Genomic DNA, 27,640 nt, shown 5'->3' on the forward strand with positions numbered 1-27,640 from the left:
TCCACTCAGTCATTTCCTGGCTGGGCGACCTTGGACAAGTGGTTTCACCCCCCTGCTGGGGATTATCCGCGGTGGATGTGGCGGTTAATCCAGGGGAGTGCTAGCGGGCACTGAAAGAATGGTCTTGTGTACAGTGCCTGGCACAGAGGGCTCAATGCGTACTTGTTGAATGGGTGAGCCATGAAGGGACCGCGGGAGCTTGTACTTAACTGAGCATTTACTTACCAACTCCCCGCACTGTCCCGTCAGCTTTGCAAGCATTAACTTAACCTCACAGTAGTCCCTTGGATATCAAGGGACTATCACGTGAGAGAGGAGGGCCCTGGGGGGAGAGGAACGAGGTCACTTGCTCAAGGTCATCCATCACACAGCTGGTCAGCAGTGGGGCGGGGACTCGAGTCCCAGAGCTCCGGCTCTGAGCCCGAGGCGGCGCCCTGCGTCAGCCGGTCTGCAGGGCCGAGAGCTGACCGCTCTTGCCATCGCTGTCTCGCCCCCCGGTCCCTGCGCCTCCTCGGAGTGGGTGACGGGCGGCAGGACTCGAACCCTAGCCCCGAGCCCTCTCCAGGCCTCAGTTTACCCTTCTGGGAGACGAGGCGCGGAGAGCGGAGCAGGGCGCGGGTCGGGACCCCGGACGGGAGGCGGCGGGGCTGGCCGGGCCGGGCCGCTCGGTGTCGCCCTCCCCGCGTAGCCCCGCCCCGCCCCCCGCGCGCGGGCCCGACGGCCGAGGCGCGCGCCACCCCGCGGCGGGAGGAGGAGGAGGAGGCGGAGGCGGCGGCGGCGGCGGCGGAGGAGGGAGGGGGGCGGGGCCGGGGATCCGCCGCTGCCGCTGCCGCCGCCGCCGCCCCCGCTGCCGCCGCGGTCGAGCCCCCAGCCGCCAGCCCCGCCGGCCAGCCCGCTCGCCGCCCTCCGGAGCCGCCCTCACCCGCCCCCTTCGCGCGTCCGCTCGGGCTCCCTGCGCAGCGGAAACATGGCGGCGGGAAGGGAGTGAGCCGCCCTGCGCCGCCGCCAGCCCGCAGGTAAGCGCCTCGGCCGCCGCCTCCGCTCCCGGGGCAAGCCCGCGCCCTGAGGGGCCTGGGCCGGCGGGGACCGCCGCCAGCCAGGCGGCGGCGGAGGGACTTGGCCGGCGGCCGCCCCCGCCCCTCGGGGCCCGCCGTCCGGCCGTCTGCCGGCTGTCGGGCCGGGGGCCTGTCTGCGGTCCGAGAGCGGCCGCGGCCCTTCGCGGCCGTGTCAGCCCGGCCCCCAGCCCCGGCGGCCCGCTGTGCGTCCGCTGCCGGGCCGGTGCGGCCCAGTGACCGGCGCGCGGCCCTGACGCGATAGGGGCGCCCCAGGGGGACCCGGCGGCGCCAGCCCGAGGGCGGGGGCGCGTCTGGAGGGTCGGCGTCGCGGCAGGTCCGAGCGGCGGCCGCCCTGTCCGGGTCGGCTGGGCTGGGGGCGGCCGGGTGGGTGGGCTTGGCGCCGAGGGCCGGGAGTCGGAGCGGCTGTCAATGTGTGGCGGGTCTGTCGCTCCGCTCGGACGCGATAACTGAGGGATGCCTGCGGGTCGGGGGCGGTTCGGACCGAGGCCGGCGGGCGTGCGGAGGGCCGGGAGCTGTCAGCGGCGGTCCTCGGGCTGGCTGCGGCGGCGAGAGCTGCGCCGGGACCACTCACGTGGGCCGCGGGAAACGGGCGGGGAGAGCCGCTTTCAAACCTCGGAGCCGCCGGGCACCGCGGAGGGCAAGCGGCCAGGCGGGAGCCAGGGGCACAGCTGAGCGCCAGCCGGAGAGGAGTGAAAGGGGCTTCCGGGAGACGGGCGAACCCCAGAACATCTCCAGACTGGAAGGGAATTTAAAGTCATCTAGGACTCCTTTCTCCCACCGCACACCGAAGTCCCTTTGAAAATCCCCAAATCCACCCTAATCGTTTGAACTAATCTGTCTGAACACGTCCTCCAGTGATGGGAAACCCATTTCTCCCTAAGGAAAACACATTCTGTTCCTGGACGGCTTTGGTTTTTAGAAATATTTTTTTGATTCAGAGAAACCGCTGCCTCCCATTCTTCCTGGTTATGGGCAGCTGTTGAGATATCTGAAGATAGTAATCATGTCCCCAGAGTCTTGTCATCTCCTCACTAATTCCAGTTCCTTCGGTTGTTTCTTGCATGCTGAAGTTCTCTGATCCCTTCTCAGAACGAGCTTGCCCATATCCTCTTCAAAGGAGAGCTTCTTGACCTATTAAGTTTCTCCAAGAAGTTCCTTGGTCCCAAAGATTGACCTGCTTAAATGAAAAGTATTCCCCTCCTCGTTTCTGTGCTGTATTTTGAACTAAAAAAAAAAAAAGTCCAGTACTGTGTTCAAATGAACTAAGAGAGATCCTGTTTCGTGAAGATGTTTGGGTTTCCCCTCATTAAAAAAAAAAAAAAATGTCTATAAACACGTAATCAGATGAGCTGATGTATATCATAGTGTGGCAATGCACCATGCAAATAGGAGAGCTGATTATTTTTACTCTGAAAAAGGATTGAGACTCAGTTTGGGGCCGATTGCAACTTAATATTTAGTTGGAGAGGGAAATGCTTATTATATTGAACTCTTTGCTCTGTTTCTGACTGCCAGCAGAAGGCTCAAAGTTACTATGAAAAAGAACACTTTTTGTTGCTCACTTACCAGCATTATTTTTTGCTTGCTTTTTCATCACTTTGCTTTGGTATGTGAGGATTGAGTTTTTAAAAAGTGTCTTTTACCAACATCCTAAACTACCCTAAGCAACCCTGCAGCTTAGTAATTTTTTTTTAAAAAGATTTTGTTTATTTATTTGACAGACAGAGATCACAAGTAGGCAGAGAGGCAGGCAGAGAGAGAGGAGGAAGCAGGCATCCTACCGAGCAGAGAGCCCCATGCGGGGCTCGATCCTGGACCCCGGGATCATGACCTGAGCTGAAGGCAGAGGCTTTAACCCACTGAGCCACCCAGGCGCCCCAGCTTAGTAATTTTTAAGCCCAGCAGAGATGGCGATGACCTTATAGATAAAATGCCAAATTTTTGTATCTGGGACCCTGTTCAAATTCTAAGCAAAGTTTCACTGTTTTTATAACATAGGCAAGCACATGCCAGCAGTCAAAATTGGTTCTTTATCTTTGTTCTTGTGTCTTTACTTTTTAAAGTGGTCAGTGGTTTTGAAGTTAGCAGCACACATGTCAAGTTTTGATTTCTGGTTTGTTTGTGCAAATGCTATTTCCCTTTTACATAAGTTGGGTAAAAATTTGTATAGAACTGTTCTGTGCAGACCTGTACAGGCTCAGGAAGGGCTCTGGTTCCTTCCCTTCAAAGAACTTGAAGTTAATGATTGGAAATACTGAAAACTCTGTGAGAAAGAACCGGTGTGATTATACCACTGCAGAGATAAACTCAGCATGTTCTAAGCTTTACTCTAAGCCTATCCATCTACTTTGTGTCAGGCACTATGCTTACGTACTGTGTTTAGCTGGGTATACAGATATGAATAAGATACACTTTCAATCCTTGTGGAGCTGGTAAATTAAATGCCCAAATAAGTCATCTCAGAATAAAAGGTGAGAGGGATGCAGTTGATGCTGTGGTTGTCCCAAGGAAGGGCGTTTAGACTAGCCAAGGACTTGAGGGAAGGCTTTGGGAAGAGGTGACAACTGACCCAAATAATAAATGGTAAGAAGAAGACAGTCAAGCAGAGAAGGGTAATAAGTGTGCTTCCAACAGAGAAAACAGCTCAAGGAAAGGCATCAGTGTGAGAGAAGGAATGGCTTGCATAAAAAATCACACGTGGGGGACACCTGTGTGGCTCAGTTGGTTACATGTCTGCCTTCAGCTCAGGTCATGATCTCAGGGTCCTGGAATCGAGTCCCACATCAGACTCCTTGCTCAGCCAGGAGCTTGCTTCTCCTTCTGCCTGCTGCTCTCTCTTTCTCCCTGACAATAAAAGTCTTAAAAAAAAAAAAAAAAGAAAAGAAAAGAAAAAAGAAAACCACAGGCAGTTTGAAATTGCAAAGAATATAACAATAAAGACATAGGGTACCTGAGTGGCTCAGTCACTTAAGGGTCTGCTTTCAGCTCAGATCATGATCCCAGGGTCCTGAGATGGAGTCCCAAGTCTGACTCTCTGCTCAGTGGGGAGTCTGCTCCTCCTTTTCATTCTCCCTCTGTGTTCTTCCTCTCTCTCTCTCTCTCTCTCTCTCTCTCTGTGTCTCTGTCTCTATCAACTAAATAAAAATCTTTTTTTTTTAAAAAAGACATAAATGTGAAGTTGTAAGACTGCAAATATAGGCAGAGACCATATCATAGTAGACCTTATACTTGCAATTAATTCAGTAGGTGATTTTTTTTTTAAAGATTTTATTTATTTATTTGACAGACACAGATCACAAGTAGGCAGAGAGGCAGGCAGAGAGAGAAAGAGAGAGAGGAGGAAGCAGACTCCCTGCAGAGCAGAGAGCCCGATATGGGGCTCGATCCCAGGACCCTGGGATCATGACCCGAGCTGAAGGCAGAGGCTTTAAACCACTGAGCCACCCAGGTTCCCCAGTAGGTGATTTTTTTTAATCACTGAAAAGTTTTTATCAGACATGGTGGAAACATTTTTAAAATGTCATAGGGATGAGAAGAAAGGGATAAAGTTGCCAGAGTCTGGATGTGGGGCTTTATGATTGATTGGATGTGCAGATGAGATGGCCAGGAGTCCAGCATGATGCTCAGATTTTTGGTTTGGGTGACTAGGGGGATGGCGGTGACATTAGCTGAGACAGGGAACACTGGATGATGAATTTGGTTTTGGACTTGAAGATTTTTCAGTAGCTTGAGTTAAATCAATAAACAAATGTAGTGGAAGTAAGCTAGAAAAGAGGGAGATTGTGCTCAGAAAGTGGAATATTGGAATTAACTTGTGTGGTATGGAGCTCTTCTAGGTGATAACTAGGCCTCTGTGTGTGGGTAGCTGAGGTGCCGCAGAGGTGAAGGTCAGTGAAGCTGAGTGTGACAGGAACTTTGAGTCTGTTGTATTGAATGGACCATCTGTGTGGATAGAGAAGTGATTTAGGTTGCTTGGGTGTGGGTAAGAGAGGATGATTGTGACCCAGGTGCGGTGAGTGGAGGGGATTAATCGGAAGGGTGGCAGATGACAGATGAGGAGGAGGGGTAGAGAGTGACATAGCCAGATGGCAGACACCTCAAAGGAGTAGTTTTTAAATGGAAGAGTGGAAAAGTAGTGTTTTGTTTTTTGGTTTTGTTTTGTTTTTTTACTTTTCCTTCTTGGGAGCAGGGTTCTGATCTCTTCCTCTTTATTCAGGACTCATAGTAATCACTTTTGGCTCTGGAGAGTCTGTTCTTAGTCTTGAAAAGTAGGAGGGCAGGGGCGCCTGGGTGGCTCAGTGGGTTAAAGCCTCTGCCTTCGGCTCAGGTCATGATCCCAAGGTCCTGGGATTGAGCAGCACATCGGACTCTCTGCTCAGCAGGGAGCCTGCTTTCCCCCTCTCTCTGCCTGCCTCTCTGCCTACTTGTGATCTCTGTCAAATAAATAAATAAAATCTTTAAAAAAAAAAAGAAAAGAAAAGTAGGAGTGCAAGTACCGTCAATCACATCCTTTCTGCTGATACTTAACAAAGAAAAGTCAATGGAGGTTTCCCCACTGATGATTAGTAGGTGGATCTGAAACAATAAGATAAAGCAGTGAGGTTATACCCATGGTTTCTGGGAAGAGCCTACATTTTGAGCTACAAGGACCAAGATTCAAATTTAGGCTCTGTCGCTGACTAACCTTAGGACTATAAGCAATTTGTCTAACCAGTGTGATTTTCGGTGTCCTTACCTGTAAAAAATAAATTCCTTTAACATAGGGTGTCACAGAGATTACATGAAATTATGTGTATAAAATCACTAGGAAAGGAATTCAAAGGAAATGTTAGTTCTCTTTCAGCTACCTTTAAGGGACTTAAGCTCTGCTGGCTGAACTTTTCTCATGCTTACTTAAATTAAAAGAGAGGAAAAGCAAAGGGATGCAGAGTTCAGAGGAGGGAGCCATCATTTCTCAATATTTGGAAGCAAGGTTAGGCTTCACACTCAAAATAAGTTTCATTTGGGCCTTGGAGAACAAATTTCAGCACATTAAATAATTTCAGTGGAGATACAAAGGGAGAAAAGTATAGGGTATGTTTGTTAAAAATGTATAATTGCCAAGGTCTGAGTATTGTGTAAGTCAGCAGTGAGCGATATGGCCGGAGAGATGGGCTGGGGCCATGGTATTAAAGACCTGGAACTATGGAGTTTGGACTTGATGCTAGATAGACTAGGGAACCATCGATTGTATATCCTCTTTCCCTACCTCAGTTTCCTATGTAGAATTTATAGTTTGAGAACTTGGGGTTTTTGTTTGAAGTAAACCAAGTAAGAAATTCCACATTTGAAAACAAGGCCAGTTTTAGCTTAAAACAAAACAAAACAAAACAAACCCCCAACTGTTAAGATTTGTTTTATAGTTGTAGTTTAATCTCTGAGATAACCTTGTTTGGTAGATAAGAAACTTACAAGATCTTACTGGTAGAAAGTGACTAAAGATGCTCTGATTTCAAAATCTGTCTTTTTTATACTAAATGTCACTAAATATTAATTGTACAAGCCTAAGCTGGTCACTTTGCGTCACTGGTCCTCAGTTCCCTCATTTTTGTTAGGTATAAGGTTTAACTAAGATAGGAAGTATAAAGTACTTTACATAATGTCAGTTACATAATAGCCACTCAGATCTTGCCCCTCCCTTCAAACCATTGCCAAACTCTCTAGCCACCACGGCACTGCTAGAACTAATTATTTTGATAACCTTATGGCCATATAAAGCCAGCAAGTCTTATCATCCTTTATCTTTGTCCTATCCCTTCCATTTACCTGTCTTCTTTACTGCTTTTCCCATGCTGACTTGGCTTCTTCCTCCTCTCTGCCAACACTGCTTGTTTGTTCCCTCTCATACCTTTCCATTTGCTCTCTGAAACCCCTATTTCATACCCTGTTAACCATTTTACTATATTTTCATGTGTGTTCTGGCCTTAAATGGAAGTCAGGCTTTCACTTCAGGAGTAATGGAGAGCACTATCACTTGCTCTGTAGTTCTTTTAAATGGGGGCATCCCATTCTCCCACAGTCTGTGCAAAATGAGAGAGACAAGGATGACCATGGCTTTCTGTGCGCCATGATTTCCAGACCATTACTTGTCCATCTTCCTAAAATCGGTGTGTTCGGTGGTGCAGGGGCTATACCACCCTTGTCTTCTTGTCTGTAGATCTTCTCCATCACTTAGGACCTAGCATGTACAGTCTTCCTTTCTACCTCGGTTTCTGTCTCATCCTTAGTAACTTCAGTATTCACACAGATGATTGTTTCAATGACACAATAGCTTCTTCAACTCAAGTGATCATAATGGTCACACCATAGGTCTTATCCCCCAGAGATGGCCTGCCTCTGGAATTATAAATGAAGACAGGCAGCATTGTTCAAAATGTCTTCTAGCTGACCTTTGACAGTCTTCATCAGCTCTGTTGTGTGATCTCATTGAAGCCTGTCTTCACTTCCTTCCCTATCCAGCTTAGTTTCCTTAGTCTATAATTTATTTTATTCACTCTCTTGCCATTACCCTTTATCCCCTTGCTCCACTGTTCTTTTGTCCTTGTCTGGGCAAAATCTCAAACCTTGCTGAATCAAACCTGTTTCTTCTTGGTGGTAGTAGCTCTGAGCCCTGCTGGAGAAAATCATACACTTATACAGATTACTGCCATTGAGCATTTAGTACCTAGTCATTTCTTTGCCCTAGTCTTTATGAGGCCTTATGTCAAACCTATTTCTTAAAACTATACCTCTATTTTCTTGTTTCTTCTTCTTTCCCAAGGCTACATCTCTGACCTCCATCTTTTCATTGCCTTCAGCCTCTTTCTCTCTTCCGTCTCCTTTTTTTATTTAAATCTGCTTAGAAGTCTCCGATCTTTAAGTAAATCTCAAAAAAAAAATCTTAAGTCCATGTTTCCCTCCAGGTACCATCTAGTCTCCTACCCTTTACTCAGACTTAGTGAGTTATATACATTTAGTATATAAACTTTCTCATTCTTACCTGTACATTGCATTCTGGTTTTAGTCTCCAACGCTTAGTAAGTTTCAGTTTCCTTATCTGAAGATGAGAATGATAATAGTCCCTATTAAGTACTATCGTACCTTAAGATTTTTGTGATTTTATGTGTGTATGATTTTTTTTTAAGTGAGGGAACCTGTATGAAAGAGCTCTGCACAGCGTCCAGCACATTGTAACAATGCTGTGTCTGTTCCATTCATCTATGTTACTTTTGTCATTGCTTTTTATTTAATCTCCTGAAAACTCATGAGGAGATAAGTCTCCTAATTTTGCAAAGAAAGGAAACTGAGATTTAAAGTTTTGGAGAAGTGCGCAAATCAGAGAGAGTCCCCGAGCTGCTCTGATGAGGGTCATCAGCCTGCCCCTTGTTGCTCACGCCAGGGGGAGGCGGGCAGTTTTCAGACTTTTGCAGCAGCATTTCACATTCACAATCATTCCCTCTTCCTCAAAGCACTCTTTTTCCTTTGGCTTTGGTACACTTCAGCTTGTTGGTTCCTCCCTGAGCGCTTCATCCCAAGTGTTTTTTGAACGAGAGCTTCCCTTCTCTTGCCTGTCTTTGGTCCTAAGCCACCCTCTGTACATTCCCTTAGCAGTCTCATCCACTGACTTGGTTACAATAACATCTACATGCTCATGACTCAAATTTTCATTACAGTCAAGATTATCTCTTCTGAGGATTAGAACTATATATTTAGCTACCTATGGTCAGCTTTACAAGTAGCTAGGTACCATATTTACTTTAAAATCAGTATATCCCATTACTCCAGGTCCCAATATACTATGTGAAAACCTGAAATTGAAATGGACCTAATAAAAAGATATTCCATAAGAGATATTTCTTAAAACAAAGTCAGTATGTCCCAAACTGAACATAACATCCTTGCCACCTTTCTTGCCCCGCCTCCTTGGGTTAAGAAAATTTCTCTTCCTCAAGAGTGATTCTGGTTTAGAGAAATTTATGTTTATTCAGTAAATAGTGATTGTTGGTCACTCAGAGATATTTAAGACATAGTCGTTTCTCTCAGGGAGCTCACTGTTTATAAGGGGAAGGTAAGACACATGCTTAGGGGGCGCCTGGGTGGCTCAGTGGGTTGGGCCTCTGCCTTCAGCTCAGGTCATGATCCCGGAGTCCTGGGATCGAGCCCCACGTCAGGCTCTGTGCTCTGCGGGGAGCCTGCTTCCTTCTCTCTCTCTGCCTGCCTCTCTGCCTGCTTGTGATCTCTGTCTGTCAAATAAATAAATAAAATCTTTAAAAAAAAAAAAAAGACACATACTTAGCTAACTCTAATATGTAACTCTCTATACACCCCAGAAATTCAGTGGAGTGGAGGAGAGGTCACTGACTTCTACAGTGGTCATGTAAAGTCTCCAGGTTCACTACTTAAGGAAAGCTCAGCATATGTAATCCAAGAATAGAACCTGCGATGGAAAGGTTGAGAATAGGGGAACAGAGTTGCTTTTGGAAAGATAAAAGTGAAAAATTTGTTCTTTCTCTTAAATCATTTGTCCTACTACAAATTCCATTAAAAAAATTCTCATAGGATAGATGAATTCTAATTGTTCTTCACAGAAAGTGTCATAGGTTCAGTTATCAGCAGTTTATTGGAGCATTCTATTGAACATATACTCTGTGTTAGACACTTGAAAGATAGAGATTAATAAGAAATACTCAAGGGCACCTGGGTGGCTCAGTGGTTGAGCATCTGACTCTTGATTTTGGCTCAGGTCATGATCTCAGGGTCATGAAATCAAGCCCTGTGTTGGGCTTTGCACTCAGGGGGAAGTCTGCTTGTCTCTCTCCCTCTGCTCCCCCCCCCCCATAAATAAGTAAACAAAATCTTTTTTAAAAAGAAATATTTGGTGCTGTGCAGGCATTCATAGTCCACTAGAGGAGACAAAAATGATAATTATATTACAGTACAGTAAGTGCTAGGGCAGTGGCAGGTACGGTGTGGTAGGATTTCTATATATCTCTGTTGGACTGAATTATGTCTCTTACTCCCCTCCCCCTCAAAATTGTATTTGAAGTCCTAACCCCCAGTATTTCAGAATGTTACTGTATTTGGAGATAGGGCCTTTAAAGGTAATTAAGAAAAAATGAGGTCATATGGATGGGCCCTCATCCGTTATGACTTGTGTCATAGTATAAGAAGAGGTTAGGACACAGATACACACAAAGAAAAGACTATGTGAAGAGAGAAGGTGAAAACAGCTATTTATATAAGCAGGTGAGAGGCTTCAGAAGAAACCAACCCTGCTAACCCCTTGATCTTGACCTTCTAGCCTGTGAAACCCTGAGGAAATACATTTCTTGTTGTTTCAGCCCTCCAGTCTGTGGTATTTGTTATGGCAGCCTGAGCGCACAAATTTACAATATCCATTCTGGAGGACTTTATATCTCCTTCTGCCTGGGAGTTTCAGGGATGATATAGATGACACTGGGATGACGGGGAGGTGAGGAAGGATAGATAAGGACTGTTGCATATTACTGAAGGATGTTACACACATCTTTTTAAATTTGAAATACATAATAACCCTGTTAGGTAGGATTCCAGATCATTATAAACTCTATATGCTGATAAGAAACTGAGGTGCACGTGGAGTAAATGATGTGCCCAATATCAAACAGCTAGTCAATGTCAGAACAACTCAAACTATGTCTTCTTACTACAGATTTTTGTACTGTGTCCAGAATGATCCATTGCCTCCTGTGACCTCCTTTTTAAGACCCTGTGGTGTCTGAGCTTCTTACTGTTTCTATTGCAAGTCATCATGTATTAATTTCTGTATATTTGGAAACATAAAGGCTGCTGCATTGTTTTTTCCCTCTACATTTACTGTAAGTGTTGTAATTGTTAGCTTTCAAAATTAAAGCATATGAGTATTGTATATTCATTTTAATGGCTATGTCTGTTGCTCATTGGCATATTATAATGTATTTCTAAGTGTTTTCTTACTTAATTGTTTTACATTCTTGTTTATGTAGACTTTTCTCTGGGGCATTTAATCATGATGGAAATAAAGGCTATTTTAGTCATTATGTCCTGTAAAGTATAATAGAAAACACAAGAGCCAGTATACTTGTTCTCGGAGAGATTTAAGAAGAGAGCAGACAACCATTTGTCTTAGATGATTTAGAATTTTAGACTTCCAACCTTGATATTTTGGTGTTCTGTCTTATCTCTAATTACCTCCAGTTGCCAAGGATTATCAGAAAGTCTTCAAACCAGATTACATTTTTTTCTTTAAAAATAAATGAATTTTAAAGATGAATTTGGAAGTGTAAAATTTTTTTTTTTTTTTTAAGATTTTATTATTTGAGAGAGAGAGTGTGAGAGAGCTTGAGTGGGGTTGGGGAGGGGCAGAGGCAGAGGGAGAGGGAGAGGTAGAAACAGACTTCCTGCTGAGCAGGAAGCCCTACTTAGGGCTCAGTCCCAGGGCCCGGAGATCATTACCCGAGCCGAAGGTAGACGTTAACTGACTGAGCCACCCAAGTGCCCTTGGAGTATAAAAGTTTACAAGGCCTAATAAGCATAGAGTCATAATTCCAAGTTAAGGAAATGTAGTTAAAACATCTAATTTCTTTATGTGTTTGTTCAATTTTTCATTCATTGATTCAACAAATATTTATTAATGTCTACCGACTACCAGACACTGTGCTACATACAGTGAGAAAGATGAATACCATCATTTTTCTTAATATCATAATTTTTTAAATGCAAAGGCAAGCCACAGAATCAAACAGTATATATGTGGTACATGTATCAGCCAAATATCTTATCTGTAATAATAAAGGATTCCTACAAATGGGTTAGAAAAAGACAAGTTCATAGAAAAATAACAAGGCTTAAAGGAGGCAATCTAAATATTTATTAGTCATTGACCAATAATTAAAGGCAAATTACAGCTTTAATGAGATGTCATTTCAAACCTATTAGATTGGCAAACTTTAAGAAGTCTGATAATATCAAATCTTGTTAGGATGTGGAGTTAAGGGAACTCTTGGACACTATTGATGGGAATAGAAATTGTACAATCATGGTGAAGAACAATTTGGCAATATCTATTAAAACTGAAGTACATATAATCTACAGTCCAACCATTCTAAGTCCAGGGTCATAAAACTGGAATCTCATTCTTTTGAGTCTTGGCCCAAGAAGTCTATGGAGGAATCACTAAACATTTGAGTGGCTTCTCTGTCAGGCACTGAATAGGTACCTGAAAAATCATGAAGGCATGTGACATTGTTTCAGGATTTATTTATCCAGTATAAAAGTAACAACCACAACCTACATCTTCTGTGTTTCTTTATACATATCCCACTTTTTTCCGGAATGTATTTAAAGCATACCAACCCTGTGTCACATACCACACTAACAAAGGGAATAACTCTTCAAGTATCTTTCAGACACATTGCAACACACAGATGTGTTGTTCTCACCACCTGCAAAAAGGTATTACTAGCTCCTCTTTATGCATAAGCAAATGGAGACTGAAAGATATCTGGCCAAAATCATACAGTTTATAAGTGATAGGACTCCATTTCAAACCCAGACCAGTCTGACTTCAACCTTAGACCCCTTCACATGTCACTTTGTGCACTCCCCACAAGCAGTGTTACAGAGTTCTGAGACTCTGTACAACAGGAGGCAAGGTTGACTTATAAGAATTAGGGGGTTTTGTTTGTTTGTTTGTTTGGGAACTGAAACCCGGGTTAAGGGAGGACTACTGTATATTTTAAGCCTCCGGTGTGCACTTCCAGGATTATTTCCAGTCTTTTCTCCCCACCTTCGGAGATGCCACTATCCATATAAACTTTTTCACCTCAGTGCCTCACATAGGTAGATGACAAAAATATGCCAAATGCTATTCAACAGGACTTAGATGTAAAAGATTCATATAACTTAATATTGCATGGTTTTTTAAAAAATATTTTTATTTATTTATTTGACAGAGAGAGAGAGAGATCACAAGTAGGCAGAGAGGCAGGCAGAGAGAGAGGAGGAAGCAGGCTCCCCGCCGAGCAGAGAGCCCGACTCGGGGCTCAATCCTAGGACCCTGGGATCATGACCTGAGCTGAAGGCAGAGGCTTTAACCCACTGAGCCACCCAGGCGCCCCTTAATATTGCATGTTAATTGAAAGCATGATGCCATTGTCTGGTAGGATTTTTATAGCCAAGTTCTCATATTTGCTTCTGAACAGAAGTGATGCCATTTATACAGAAATGTTATTTTAGGGGCGCCTTGGTGGCTGAGTGGGTTAAGCCCCTGCCTTTGGCTCAGGTCATGATCTCAGGGTCCTGAAATCGAGCCCCGCATCGCATCAGGTTCTTTGCTCAGCAGGGAGCCTGCTTCCTCCTCTCTCTCTGCCTGCCTCTCTGCCTACTCTCTCTCTGTCAAATAAATAAAATCTTAAGAAAAAATGTCTAAAAAAATGTTATTTTAGATGAGCTACTTGTGTGACACTAAAATAGTGCTAATACCTATTGCCATTACATATGAGTTGCATACTTATTTTTTCTGCAAATGCTTTATAAGGTTGATACGATTCTTGGCATGATGCTAATTTAGTAGTCCTGGACTGAGTTTTTAAGAAAAAACTTTTTGAGAAGTCTCTTAATCACGGAGTTTATAGTTCTTCTACTAAGTATATTTTCATCGTCAGTTGTAGTTGTACCTACATTTAAAGGAAACCGTTCTTTGAAATCTATCTTCAAAGACATATTCTATGAATAATTATTAATGACCCTAGATATCCTCTCTCTATATGGAAATCTTTGAAAATATTACTAAACAAATATCAGCAGAGCCAGCAGTTCTCTTGCTTCTTTCTTGCTCCAGAACTTACTCTCCAAATGATCCAGCTGTTACCCCTCTGACTTAATTACTTAATACAACTTTACCTAGTGAATCAACAAGGATTGTTTGGTTGGGCTGAATACGATTAAGTGCCTTAACAATGAGTAGATTTTTTTTATGCTGACCTGAACACTTAGGTGTCAAAGTTGTCTTTTTGAGAACCGCTATTTGAATTTGGTAAAATCTTAAGTAATGTTTTTGTTGACTTCTTTATTCTCAACACTAACAATTTTCTTTTGATAGTTAAACTCCTTAATGATGGTATTTAAATAAACCATTAGGCTGAAAAGAGAAATGTCAATTCAGACAATTTACTATTTTGCTGGTGTTTCTGAATATTAGTTATCAATGAAAACCTGTATTTAGGTGCCTGATACACTAAATGTTTACATAGTAAGTGCTCAAATACATGTCGATTAAATCCAAATTTGAATTAATGGGCTATTTTCATGATACATATATTTTTCTTTTTTGTGCTCCTTCACCTTATATTAAGAGGGAAATGTATTTTACACTGATGGTATTTTGGAAATAGATTTGTTGTCTGATGGAAAGGGATTTAAATCTTATGTGTTTCACACCTAACCTACCATAATGATACTCAGTTTATTCTATTGAATCCTGGATGTATTTGTAGGTCTTGCCTTTTCCATGAATTAAAGGCCACAAGATCCTGGTAGGCAAGGCAGTGTCTTAAATTGTCCATGCCCTGCTATATGCCAACTGTGGTGGATTCTGATATTGTGGTGGGCTCTTGGTATGTTTCAATAAATATTGTTATAATGTTTTTCCTCTGTATTGCTGGGAAGTAACAATTTCCTCTTCATCGGCACGGGAGGAGACAACCAGACTTTTGTTTTCCCAGTTTGCTTGACCCTCTGGAACACACACTGAGAATAACAGATACCTGGATTTGGAGATTCAATTTTAGTAGATTTGGGGCAGTGCCTCTGGTGATCCTTTTGGGAAAAAAACAGTGCTCTAGCTTTTTTAAAATGTTGGTAGTGTATTAACACTTTTTGGTTGTAAAGAACAGAAACCCAGCATAAATGGATTGAAGCAAAAAAGGAATGTATTGGCTCACTTAATTTGAAATAGGGCCTGGTGAAGGGAGTTATTAATAAACTTCTTGCTTCTAGATTGTATCCCAACTTTATCAGGCAAGGAGTGCATAACAGAGGTGCTTAAAAGGACCCTAGCAGAATAAAGACTCTGTTATGTCTGTCTTATCCATGGTTGTAGGTCCTGCCTTTCTGCCTTTACTTGTACCATTTTTAGCCCTGGGTAATTTTCCAGTTCAGCAAGCCTCCTGTGCAGGCTCTAGGCAGCATGAAACTTTTTTAGAAAAGCCTTATTTCCTACCCAGTGTTTTCAGATTGACCAGCTTTACTCAGGAGTTTATATTCCCCATTATGCACTGGTATGGCTTTACAGGTTATTCAATATTTTTAATATCTGCCCTATTTCATATTAAGCAATTTCTTTTTTTATAGGAACTGATTGAAGTCCACCTATATAGGCAATACATGTCACATCCTGCATTTTCCTTACCATGGCTCTGCAGTGTACCTCAGTAGTAGTGAGTCCTGATACAAAACAGACCACAGTGGGATCAGCTTTCTCATACCACATATGGATGGCCAACCTCTCAGCATGAGATAGAGGTCTGCACTCTTCTGTTCCTAACCTAAATCCAGTCAATTCTACATTTTAGGGACCCTTCTTCCAAATACCAGTTTCAGTATCATATGGATACTTGGGGTTGCAAGCAGTAGAAACCAACTCTGGTTAACTTTGTCTACAGCGGTGACTCCCAACCCTTACTGATTACCAAAAATACCTGGAGAGATTTTTAAATTAAAAATCCCATGGACACCAACCCACCCCCTCAAAAAAAATTAAATTAGGTTTTCCAAGGGAATGGAACACAGAAATTAGTAGTTTTAAAAAGCTCTCCAGGTGACTATGATGCCCACTATTACCTATTTCAGTGAACAACCTCGAAATTCATCTATTTGTCTTGGCCTAAAAACTTGATTTTTTTTTCCATTTTCAGTCCATTACTAATACCCTTTAGGTCTGTATTCTAAATACCTAATGAGTCTTTCCACCTGTATCTTTTGTTCTAGCCTAAGGCATAATACTTTTGGACTGTCATATTAACCCCTACATGGTTTTCCTGCTTCTACTTTTGCATGTTACCCTCCCTCTTCACCACCATCAATATAGTCAGATCCTGCCACCTCTTTGCCTAAAGTCTTTCAGTGGCTTCCCCTTGTGCTGAAAATACAAACAATATTTGTCCTGCGGTCTGCATGATACGGAGCCTGCTCTCTTAGCCTGTCTCACATGATGCCTCCATCCCCTGGCTACCCTCCAGTCACACTGGTACCCTTTTTGTTCCTTAAATATGTGAAGCTCTTTCCTGTCTCTGAGACTGTGCACACACTGTTCTCTCTGCCTGGGAAGTCTTCTCCTGATGCTTTGTTAGCTCTTTCTCAGCTTGAAATCACATCCCCATAGAGGTCTTCCTGACTGCCCTGTTAAACAGTCACTGTTCATTTGTTTTAGTACTGAATCACAAAAGGTAATTATTTATTTATTTGCTTGTAAGTTCCATTGCCAGTCTTTTATATTTAACATCTATCACAGTGCTTGGCATATAATAGCATTCATTAAATATTTGTTGAATGTACAAGTGAATCTTCATTGCTACCATCCTGGTCCAAGCTTCTGTCCTCTTTCTCCTGAATTACTACAGTTGCATCCTAATTACTCTGCCTACAGCTGTGCTGGCTCCCTTTAATACATTTTCCATGTTGTTTTCTAGGGTTAACTTTTTAAAGACTTGAAGTCTGAAAAAAAAGTCTCGATTATACTAAAATTTTTCACATGCTTCCTGTTGATCTTAATGTAGCTTATAGAACTTTAAAAAATAATATTTTGGGGCACCTGGGTGGCTCAGTTGACTAGGTGACTGCCTTTGGCTCAGGTCATGATCCCAGGGTCCTGGGATCGAGCCCCGCATCAGGCTCCCTGCTCAGTGGGGAGCCTGCTTCTCCTTCTCCCTCTGCTGCTCTGCCTGCATGTGCTCTCTCGCTCTGACAAATAAATTAAAAAAAAATTTTTTTTTGAAAATTGTGGTAAGATATACATAACAGAAATTATCATTTTAACCATTTTTAAGTGTAAAGTTCATTGGCATTAAGTATATTCAGACTGTATGACCTTTACCACCATCCATCTCCAGAACTTTTTTCATCTGGCAGAACTGAAACCCTGTACCCATTAAACAATAACTGCCCACTTCTCCCTCCCTCCTGCCCCTCCAACTACCATTCTACTTTCTATCTCTGTGACATCACATATTTTGACTCTTCCATGTGCCTCGTATGAGTGAAATACAGTCCTTTTGTGACTGGCTTATTTCTTTTAGCATGATGTCTTTAAGATTCATCTATGTTCTTGCTTATAGAACTTTCAGTGGCCTGGCCCATCTATCTTTGTGACCTCTCTTCACTTTGCTCCTTGGTTTCTGTGCATTAGTGATACTTCCTTTCTTTCTGTTCTGTGGGCTATCAACACCCCATCTCACCTCACAATTTTTTCTCATGCCTTTTCCCTCTGCCATGAATGCTCTTCTCCCTTCCTTGACTGGTTAATTTACACTCATTCTTCAGAGTTCAACTAAGATTTCACTTCTTTAGGATATATTGCCTTCATTTCCCAGAATCTCTTTAATCTCTTATGTTACAAGATTTCATAGTGCCACGTGACTTTTCTTTGTACTACTTATAATAGTTTTGTTTTGTTTTGTTTTGAGAGAGAGAGAGAGCATGCAAGTGGGAGGGGAGGGATGAAGGGCAGAGGAGAGGGCGAGAGAGAATCCCGAGTAGGCTCCACGCTCAGTACCAAGCCATGTGGGGCTCAGTCTCACAATCCTGAGATCATGACCTGAGCCAAAATCAAGTTAGATGCTTAACCAACTGAGTCACCCAGGCAACTCTGTTGTACTTATAATAGTTTTAAATGACACATCAGTTTGTATGTTTTGGTGGACTAATGTCTGTCATGGTGGCAGGAATCATACCTTATGTTCAGTAATGTATCCCCAGCACCTAGTATCTAATAGGTGTTTCAGTAGACATATACATATGTAATAAAGAATATTAAAATCATTGACTTAATGAATTTAGATCTGGAAATTGATGGCTTAAGGTCTTTCTAACCTCTGAAAATCTACTACCATGTCTATGCCTTCCTTGACTACTATAGCTTGCAGAGATCTACCTTTTCTGTGAACTTAAATGTCCTTATTCATTTGCCAGATGCTTGACATTTACACAGGTAATCATTATGTCATCTGGGCTGTTTTGTTTTGTTTTATATTTATTTATGCTTTATATTTACCAGTTGATCTTCCTCTTCTAAACAGCCACTGGAGTTTTTTTCTTTCTCAGTTACAGAGCTGGTAAGTTGTGGAACCTCTAGGGCATGCTTCTTAAACTACACATGTTGAAGGAGCCATATTTTTTTTTTCAACTTTTTATTTAAATTCCAGCTAGTTGGGACGCCTGGGTGGCTCAGTCAGGTAAGCGTGGGACTCTTGATTTCAGCTCAGGTCATGGTCTCAGGTTTGTGAGATGGAGCCCCAGCGTGGAGGGGTGGAGCCCTCCCTCCTCAGGGCTCTGCGCTCTGTAGGGGGTCTCCTTCCCTCCCTCTTCCCCTGCCCCTCCCCCAGCTGGCACATTGTGGGCACCCTCTCTCTCTCAAATAAATAAGTAAATCTTTTAAAAATAAATAAAAAGTAAATAAATTCCAGTTAGTTAACATACAGGATAATATTAGTTTCAAGTGTATAATTTAGTGATTCAACATTTACATGCAACACCCTGATACGACACAGACAACAACTGAAGAAGCAGTATTTTTCATTCATCTTAGACTAATAATTTTATAAATAAAAATAGATTATTAGATAAAAATTTTTGAAGTCCAAGTATGAACTTCAAAATTTTATTAGGTTGAATAACCTAATAAAAAGTACAACATAAAATTATTCTGTTAAATTGTAGTGCAAAGTTTCAGAGTGCTTACTCTCAATTTCTTTGCTTACTACAAACTGGGAACATTTTGCTGATGAGGACTACACACTGAATACTAACTAGCACCACTTCAGGTCTCTGTGATGGGGTGTCAAGGTAAGGCAGAATGTGTAGACTGATTCCTTGCTTCCCTTCTATCTGATAAGCTCTGTAGTTATTATATATTATTGTGTTTTGCATAAAAAAAATCTGTCTGAAGATAGTTCTTTGACTGAAAAGGGTCTGAAAACCTCTAGGCTGCAGAATATAGTCTTGGATCTTTATCTAATTCTAACCTGGTTTTCTAATTAAGTCACTGCCTTATATGCATCCTCTGCTTGAGCTATCTATCATATTCCACAGGACATCATACAAGCCCTTTGACTACTTATTACTTTTCTATTTATCTTTGCTTAGTTAGAATTTCCTAAACTTCGTTCTCTGCCTGGAATAAGATGCATTCTCCAAATTCTCGTTCAGAAGTCACTGCTTCTATGAAGACTTCTATGAAGTTTTTCAATGCCTTTAGAGAAAATTGGTCTCTACCTCCACATACCCATAATAACTACATGTTACATTCCTTTGTAATGCATTTTGCTTATCTCTCTCCACTTCTAAATTAACATGGTTTAAGTCTTACCCATCCTTATATCCCTAGCCCAGGGACTGATAGAGTATTCAGTAAGTATTGATTGGATAAATTGGGAAAGTCCTCAATATTTGGTACATAGGTCAGATAGAGAAGCTTTTTATTTGGTCTTGGGCAAGCTGGATGATTTTCTCCTCACTAGGGAACCTATCTTGTATGTTGAGTATGACATATATAATAAAGGTTGAAATATGTGTCTTAGAAAATACACTTGATCTCAGCTCAGGTCTTGATCTCAGGGTGATGAGTTGAAGCTCTGCGTTGGGCTCCACCACCTTAAAAAAAAAAAAAAAAAAAAGATACAAATAAAAACCTCCTGGCCAGATAGCCTGTATGGATATGCCTTGAATCCCCAGGGCAGAATGTGGGTGGTGTACAGAGGAGGAGGTTATAACTGAATTAGCCTTGAAATTGGTTTAATTGAAAAGTTTGGAATCTGACTTTTTAAATGGCACTCTTGTTTTATTTTATCTTAATTGCGTTTGTCTGTTCTTACAGTTTTATGAGTGACCTTTAAGTGATCTCTTACTGGCAAGAAAGACTGGCCTGTGGAAAAAGTACAAGATTTGAAGTCACGTGACCTAGATATTATAATCCTGGATTTTGCAATTACTAGCATGTAACTGTTACCAGTTATTTAAACTCTCTGAGTCTTGTTTTCATTTCTAATGTACAGATAGTAGTATTTGCCATTTGTACCTCACAAGCTTTTAAGGACCAAATGAGGCAGACAGTATGAAGGTACAGGTAAACCCCAGCACATTTGCTGTTTGTTATCAGCTTCTTGACTTCAGAGAAGTTAAAATCTTTGTACCTCAAAACCTACTGACTGAGGTATGGGACCCCTATAAAATGAAACCCAATGACAGAGGTATGGGACACAGTTAATACCATAACTCAATTATGGTATTCTGTTTTAACCCAGTTCTTCTGACACCAGCGGGTATAATCCAATTCAATTCTAACACCAGCCACCCAGCATTAGTGTCAGATTGCATAGGTTTAAGGGAACACCTTTCCCAAACAGACTGCCCCCATTTTACATGCCAGCCTCAAGTGAGGTCCTCAGGCCATTTATACTTCTAACTGACTGGCTGCAAATCTGATGGTTCCTTTGACCTCCCTCTCAGGTTCAGTAATTCACTAGCACTACTCAGAACTCAGGAAACGGCCATATTTACGAATACAGATGTATTATAAATGCTACAAATCAGGTACAGCCAAATGGAGAGACATATAGGGTACAGTCTGGATGAGTCCCAAACACAGAGCTTCCATGTCTTCTCTCCATGGAATCAGGGCATCCTCCTGGCGCATTGATGTGTTTACCAATTAGGAAGCTGCACTGAGCTTCTGTGTCTAGAGTATTGATTGGGGCTTTATTAGATAGGCCCTGAAGGTGGGCTGACCCAAAGCCCCAATCGTCTAATCCCATGATTGCTCTTTCTCACAACTGGCCCCCATCCTCAGCCATCTTATTAGCACAAACTCATGTGATCCACAGGGCTTATGAATAACAAAGATATTCCTGTCACTTGGAAAATTCCAAGGATTTTGGAAGCTCTATGCCAGGAACCTGGGACAAAGTCAGGCAGATTATTATACAACAGATGGTACATGGGAGAAAATTTAGTATAGTGTTTAGAACAAGTATAATGGAAAGTTACTTTATTTATTTTCTCCACGAGGTGTAAGGCACTTAACACAGTACCTGGTACTTAGTAATTCTTGAATATATATTAGTATTAAGGAGTATTTTAGTTTCCTAGGACTGCTGTAACAAAGTACCACACATGCGTGGTTGAGAACAATGGAAATTTATTCTCTCACAGTGTGGAGGGCAGAACTCTCAAATCAAGGTGTCAGCTGGGCCATGCTCTGTCTGGCACTGAGTAGAATCTCTTCCGAGCTTGTGGTGGCTGTCAGTCCTTGACATTCCTTGGCCTGCAGCTGCATCACTCCAGTCTCTGCCTGTCATCTTGTGGTGTTCTCCCTGTTTATGTTTATCTTCACATGTTTTCCTCTTCTTCTCAGGACACCAGACAGATTGGATGAAGGCTCACCCTGTGACCTCATTTAGCTTGATTATGTCTACAAAGACCATTTTCCAAACAAGGTCACATTCAGAGGTACCAGGAGTATGTAATTTTGGTGAACACAACCCATAACTTGATGAATAGTGAATTCAATGCATAACAATCCACCCTCTGGCCCCCCAAAATTTATGAACTTCCATTGTGCAGAATACATTTATCCCCTTCCAACATCCCCCCCAACATCCTAACCCATTTCTAGCATTAACTCTTAAGTCCAGAATCTCACCTAAATATAATCAGCTCAGAAAGTCTCAGATATTATTTCTAAATCAAGTATGGGTGAGACTGTGGTATGGTCCATCCTGATACAAAACTCTCCATCTGTGGGCCTGTGAAACCTAGAACACAAGTTATCTGCTTCCAAGGTACAAGGTAGGACAGGCATAGGAAAGACATTTCCATTACAAAGAGAAAACGGAGGGAATAAAAGGGTCACCAGTCTAAAGCAAATTCACAAGATCTCAAGGCCTGAGAGAATTCTCTGTGACTTGATGCTCTGTCCTCTGGCCTGATAGCACACCTCCACCCTTTTACACCTAAGAGGGACCCATTGGTCCAGGCCTCTACATGTGTGGCTTTGCCCTTCCTTCCTTTTTTTTTTTTTTTTTTAAGATTTTTTAATTTATTTATTTGACAGAGATTACAAGCAGGCAGAGAGGCAGGCAGAGAGAGAGGAGGAAGCAGGCTCCCTGCTGAGCAGAGAGCCCCATGTGGGACTTGATCCCAGGACCCTGGGACCATGACCTGAGCCGAAGGCAGAGGCTTTAACCCACTGAGCTACCCAGGCGCCCCCTTCCTTCCTTTTATTACATCTTTGTTCCCTTCAGTCCAGACCAATAGCACTTCTGTTGGTATAAAATTCTCAAAAACCTCATCAGTCTTTCATGTCATTCTTGGGGATCCAGACCTTCTGACAAAGAGGCTCCAAATCTTTCTGGATAACCATATCTCTATTCCTAGCTTCTGAGATGGTTGACTGTATCCATGAGTCACAGGCAAACGATTGTCCAGCCACACCCTTGGCCCTATTTCCAGAGCATGTAGTCTGGTTAGGCAGCGAATTTTCCAAATCATCAAGTGCTGATTCCTTCTTGCTTAACAGTTCATTCCTCAGTTTATCTCTGCTCATATTTTACTGTAAGCACCACGGAGAAACTAGGCCAGACTTCAACACTTTGTTTGGAAATTTTTTCAGCTAAATATCCAAGTTTATCACAAGTTCACCCAATGACCAAGCACAATTCAGACAAGTTTTCTGCCACTTTATAACAAGAATTGCTTTTTCTCCAGTGTCTGATAATGTGTTCATTGTTTCCTTCTAATACCTCACCGGAAATATCTTTAGGGTTCCTATTTATACCAAACATCTCTTCAGGGCAATCTAGGTTTTTTAGATTAAGCCTCTACCCATTATCCAATTCCAAAGTCACTTCCCCATTTTTAACTATTTGTTAGAGCAGCACCCCACTCCCATCGGTACCAAAATCTATTGGTTTCCTGAGGCTACGAGAAGCTAAAAGAGGCAGGAAGGTATCTTCCCCTTCAAGGTTCAGAGAGAGCATTGACTCTGCCGAAACCCTGATTTCAGACATATAGCCTCTAGAACTGTGAGAGAATAAACTTCCTTTGTTTATTACATCCAGTTGGTGGTACTCTGTTGTAGCAGATTAAGAAGCCAAAACAGGGGTGTTACTTGGCGGTATCATAGTCATTAGTGAAAGACAGTGAGTGAGTAGTATCTGCCTGTATTCACAGGATTTCTTGCTATTTCCCTCTCCTTTTTAAACCATATTTATGTCTAGTTGCACTTAAAGTTTACTTTTGTATGTTAATGGCTTAAGAATTGCCTTTGTTTTGCCTCAGGAGAGCAACTTTAAATCATTGGTAGGAATGCTGTGATACGAAGAAACCTTCAAACTTTTGAAGGAGTGGTAGCTTTAGTTTTACAGACCTTCCTTCTGCCAGAATGCCTAGTACCAGTTCTTGGCTCTCATGCATACTGCCTCCATCAGCGTGGAGAAAGAGGAACCCCAGTGGTGTTTCAGTTAACCCTTGGATAGGTAATTGACCCTTTAAAGTGATGAATTACATAATGAGTCCTTTACCATCACTCTAATGGGTGTCTGTGTTTTTCAGTTTTGAGTTATTTTTCTGAAGCATTCTTTGCCTATGGTAATAAGGACCGATACTTTTTGATTCTCCTTAGTGCCAATCACAGTGTTTGTAGGTTTCTTAGAAGATACTCTGTAATTGTTTTGCATTGAAGAAGGCTTATCCATGGCACTGTTACTGAGAGACTAGCTCCAGTGATAAATAAGAGATGTTAGTTGCCAGGGCTGTCATTTCAATTTGTCTTGCTAGTGTTGAGCTCATTAATAAATTGCCACAGTGATAATATGAATGTAATGAACCTTCTGGAGGCCCAGCTGGGGCACACAGTGCTAGCAGGGACCTTCAGGGCAATTGCCATTGTTATACACAATTCTATTAAAGAGTTTCAGGCTCTTTTTTTTCCTTTGAAACTTTTATATTTTGGAAAATCCAAATCCTGTTTTAACACTTTTAAACTTTCTAAGTAAGTTTATTTGAATTCAGCTCAACAAACTTATATGTATCTAGTGCCTGCTACTTTCAGGCACTGTATTAGACCCTAGGGAAGGGTAAAGAAGTAAAGATGACCAAGACATCCTTAGGGCTTTGCTGTCAAACAAGCAGGAGAGGTATGCAAACAAATAATTGTAATACGGTATTGAAATGCTATAAGTATGAACCAGATATAAACATAGAATAGAATAGGAAATGATTATCTAGGGAAAAGAGCTAAGAGGGCTGAGGAAAAGGAAATTCATTGATTTCTGAGTTAAATTTTGAAGGATGAGTTAAGTTGACAAGTTGAGTGCATTATGGGAAGAGGAACTTACAGATGAGTTGAGGGAGTACAGCTAATTTAGAATAAGTTAAGGAAAGAGGCTAAAGAAAAGAAGATGGGTAGATGAGGCTAGAGAAGTAGTCAGGGGCCAAATCTCAAAGAATTTTGGCTTTGAGGGGCGATGTATGCAATGCCAAGGACTTCGGTAGATTTCATACCACAGGCTACATGGATCCATTAAAGGATTTTTTTTTTTTAAGTTTTATTTATTTATTTGACAGAGGGAGATCAGTAGGCAGAGAGGCAGGCAGAGAGAGACAGAGAAGCAGGCTCCTTGCTTGGGGAGCAGAGAGCCCGATGCAGGGCTCAATCCCAGGACCCTGAGATCATGACCTGAACCGAAGGCAGAGGCTTAACCCACTGAGCCACCCAGGCGCCCCCATTAAAGGATTTTAAGCAGAGAAGCAACATGATGGAGTTTTTATTTTAGAAGGATTATTCCAGTTGCCATACACATGATAGAGTGAAGTAGAGAGAAACCATTTAGAAGGCCGTTGACTAGTTGCGTGTAAGCAAATAAAACATAGGATACTGCAAAGAGCGTGACTGAGGTGGTTTTAAATCCCAGTTCAACTACCTACTAAGTCTCCCAGCTCTGAAAGTTCCTCATCAGTGAAATGAGAATAATAGAAATCTCTCACTGAGTATTACGGAAAATCAATGAAATAACGTGTATACATGGAATTGGTGTGAAGAGCTAAGTATGAATGTTAGCTGTTATATATCAGCTTCTGGTTTTGTTGAGTTTTAGGTTACCTGTAACAAAGTTTAGGATTTTCAAGAAGCATTTTCATTTTCTTTCTATCACTCTCCTAAAAGAAAGAAATCAAGAGGTTTACAAACCTTTTTATTTACATTAGGATCCATCTTTCAGGATTTCTCAAGCATTTTAAAAAATAACGTAACTAAAGCTTTTTCCTTTGGACACTCTGCCAGACTCTGAGTTGGAGAATCAGGCTTAACATCCTTTTTGAGTCAGTGGTGCAATAGGAAAAGACTGGAGCCCTAGTTCAACAAGTGAGCTTTTTCACAAAGAAATAGCATCAGAGTTTACTCTGCCTCTGTTTCTTCAAGTATTTAATATGTGAACAGGTGTCCTAGCTACCTTGTATATCTATTATGAAGATCATGTTTACTTCCTTTCCATAGGTAAACATTCACTAACTACTTGTATCTAATACAAGATGCTATTATAAAGAATGTAGAAATGAATCAGATATGGATCCTAATTTCGAGGAAATTACAACATTAAAAGGACTCCAAAAGATATTTACAAATGACTTTAATACAAAGAAGATAATATGCAAGTCAGTTAGCATTGAACATTAAAAAGGATTTTGAAACTAGAAGTCATTTATATTTTCTATAATACATTGTAAGAAGTATTGTTTTATAAAGTACATTTTATGTGTTCTCACTATTTGTAAAGTGCTTCTCCAAGCAAAGGTGAAATAGAGTCACTTTCTTGGAAACCTGTGGAAAATAAATGATAAGGGATGGATTAAGATTTTAGGTAGGTTTTTAAGCATATGTGTGTATTTTGATATTCACAGATAATCCAAATAACTTTGTTAAAGTACTCTTTGAGCCTCGGGTGTCTGTGTGTGTGTGTGTGTGTGTGTGTGTAGTGTGTAGTGTGTGTAATGGAGATAATGTCATGTACCTCTCAGGTTTGTTGTGATGAATGATCATTATATGTAAGAGTGCTAAAAAAAACAACGTTCATTCCTTCCATTACATTACCCATCTTTTCACTATTGCCTGCTGTTAAGCTTTGAGACAGCAGTTTCTTTGGGATATTTTCAAGTTTATTTTTACTTATGAAAAATTGCAAACATACAACAAAATCAGAAAGGTTTTGCAATGAAAAGCCTCATGTCTACCACCTAAATTTTGCCATTACTTGTAAATGTCACATATCTATTTATCTGTCCCTCCACCCACCTGGCTGTATTGACGTTTCTCTGGTGATTCTTTAGGACTTTTCTGAAGGAGGTTTTTTAAACGAGGTATTTTAACTAATTTGGAAGCCAGGAGTGCAAATACATTCAGATGTTTTTAATTAAATTACAGTTTTCTTATTTATATTGTTTTGCCCCTGTGAAGAATTTTATTTAGTGAGTTATTCGTTATTTGAATCTCTCTGTACTATTTGTGCTCCTACATTGTTTCCAACCTTACATCGTCCCATGGCATTTTCTAGAGAATGCCTTTTGTTAATCTTTTTCTCAGTGTCTGATTCAGAGTAGGCTCTTTGAAGTCCTCCTTGTTGTCTCTTTCTCCTTTGAAAGTATCTTTAAAAAATTTGTAAGAAACAATAGCGTGCATTCAGTGCCTCTAGAAGCTTCTTTGCATGGAGTGGGGTGCCTGCGCAGGTCTGCAGAGTTTGGGTATCTCAGCACTTCCCATCAAACTCCCACATTTTGTTTCAAAGCGTGGGCTTTTTCCCAGGACAGTTGGTCTATTTAGCGTGCCCTGCCAGGAAATACCCTTTACCTGTGTTGGTTATAGGCTCTCAGCATTGATTGATTTTCTCCATTATGCAGCTGTATTTAGATTATATATGACAGAAACTCCTCAAAGTTTCTGATGCTCTGATGGTACTCTTGCCTATTTTCCAGTGCTGCCAAGTGTTAGATGGATTTCCTTAATGAGCTATGAGGACTGTATTCAGAAAAGTCTTTGAAAAGCTAAGTTGTATTCACAATTATGTCTCTCAACTCCTTTCAGCCTCTCATTACCTGTTTATAATGATCCTGTCAGATTTAAGACTGACTTATAGTACTAAAGGACCCAGCTTGTTTTGTTCCATTTTGAGAGATTTGTCTTAAACTCTCATAAATCACCTGTAAGTTCTACTTAAAAATCACCCACATGTTTTTTAAATTCAGAAAGTAATCACCATGTTCTG

The 27,640-nt window shown here is 41.6% G+C and overlaps 1 protein-coding gene across 1 annotated transcript in view; it reads left to right on the top strand.

The window, feature by feature from the left end:
• The first annotated feature begins 892 nt into the window (after positions 1-892).
• Positions 893-27,640, top strand: part of SCMH1 (Scm polycomb group protein homolog 1) — a 171,936-nt gene continuing 145,188 nt past the window's right edge. Inside the window, exon 1 of the mRNA XM_080802756.1 lies at positions 893-1,016. The gene's annotated coding sequence lies outside the window, so the exon portion shown is untranslated. The remainder of the gene's footprint in view (positions 1,017-27,640) is intronic.

The sequence above is a fragment of the Martes martes genome (assembly GCF_963455335.1).
Source record: "Martes martes genome assembly, chromosome: 4".
NCBI lineage: Eukaryota > Metazoa > Chordata > Mammalia > Carnivora > Mustelidae > Martes > Martes martes.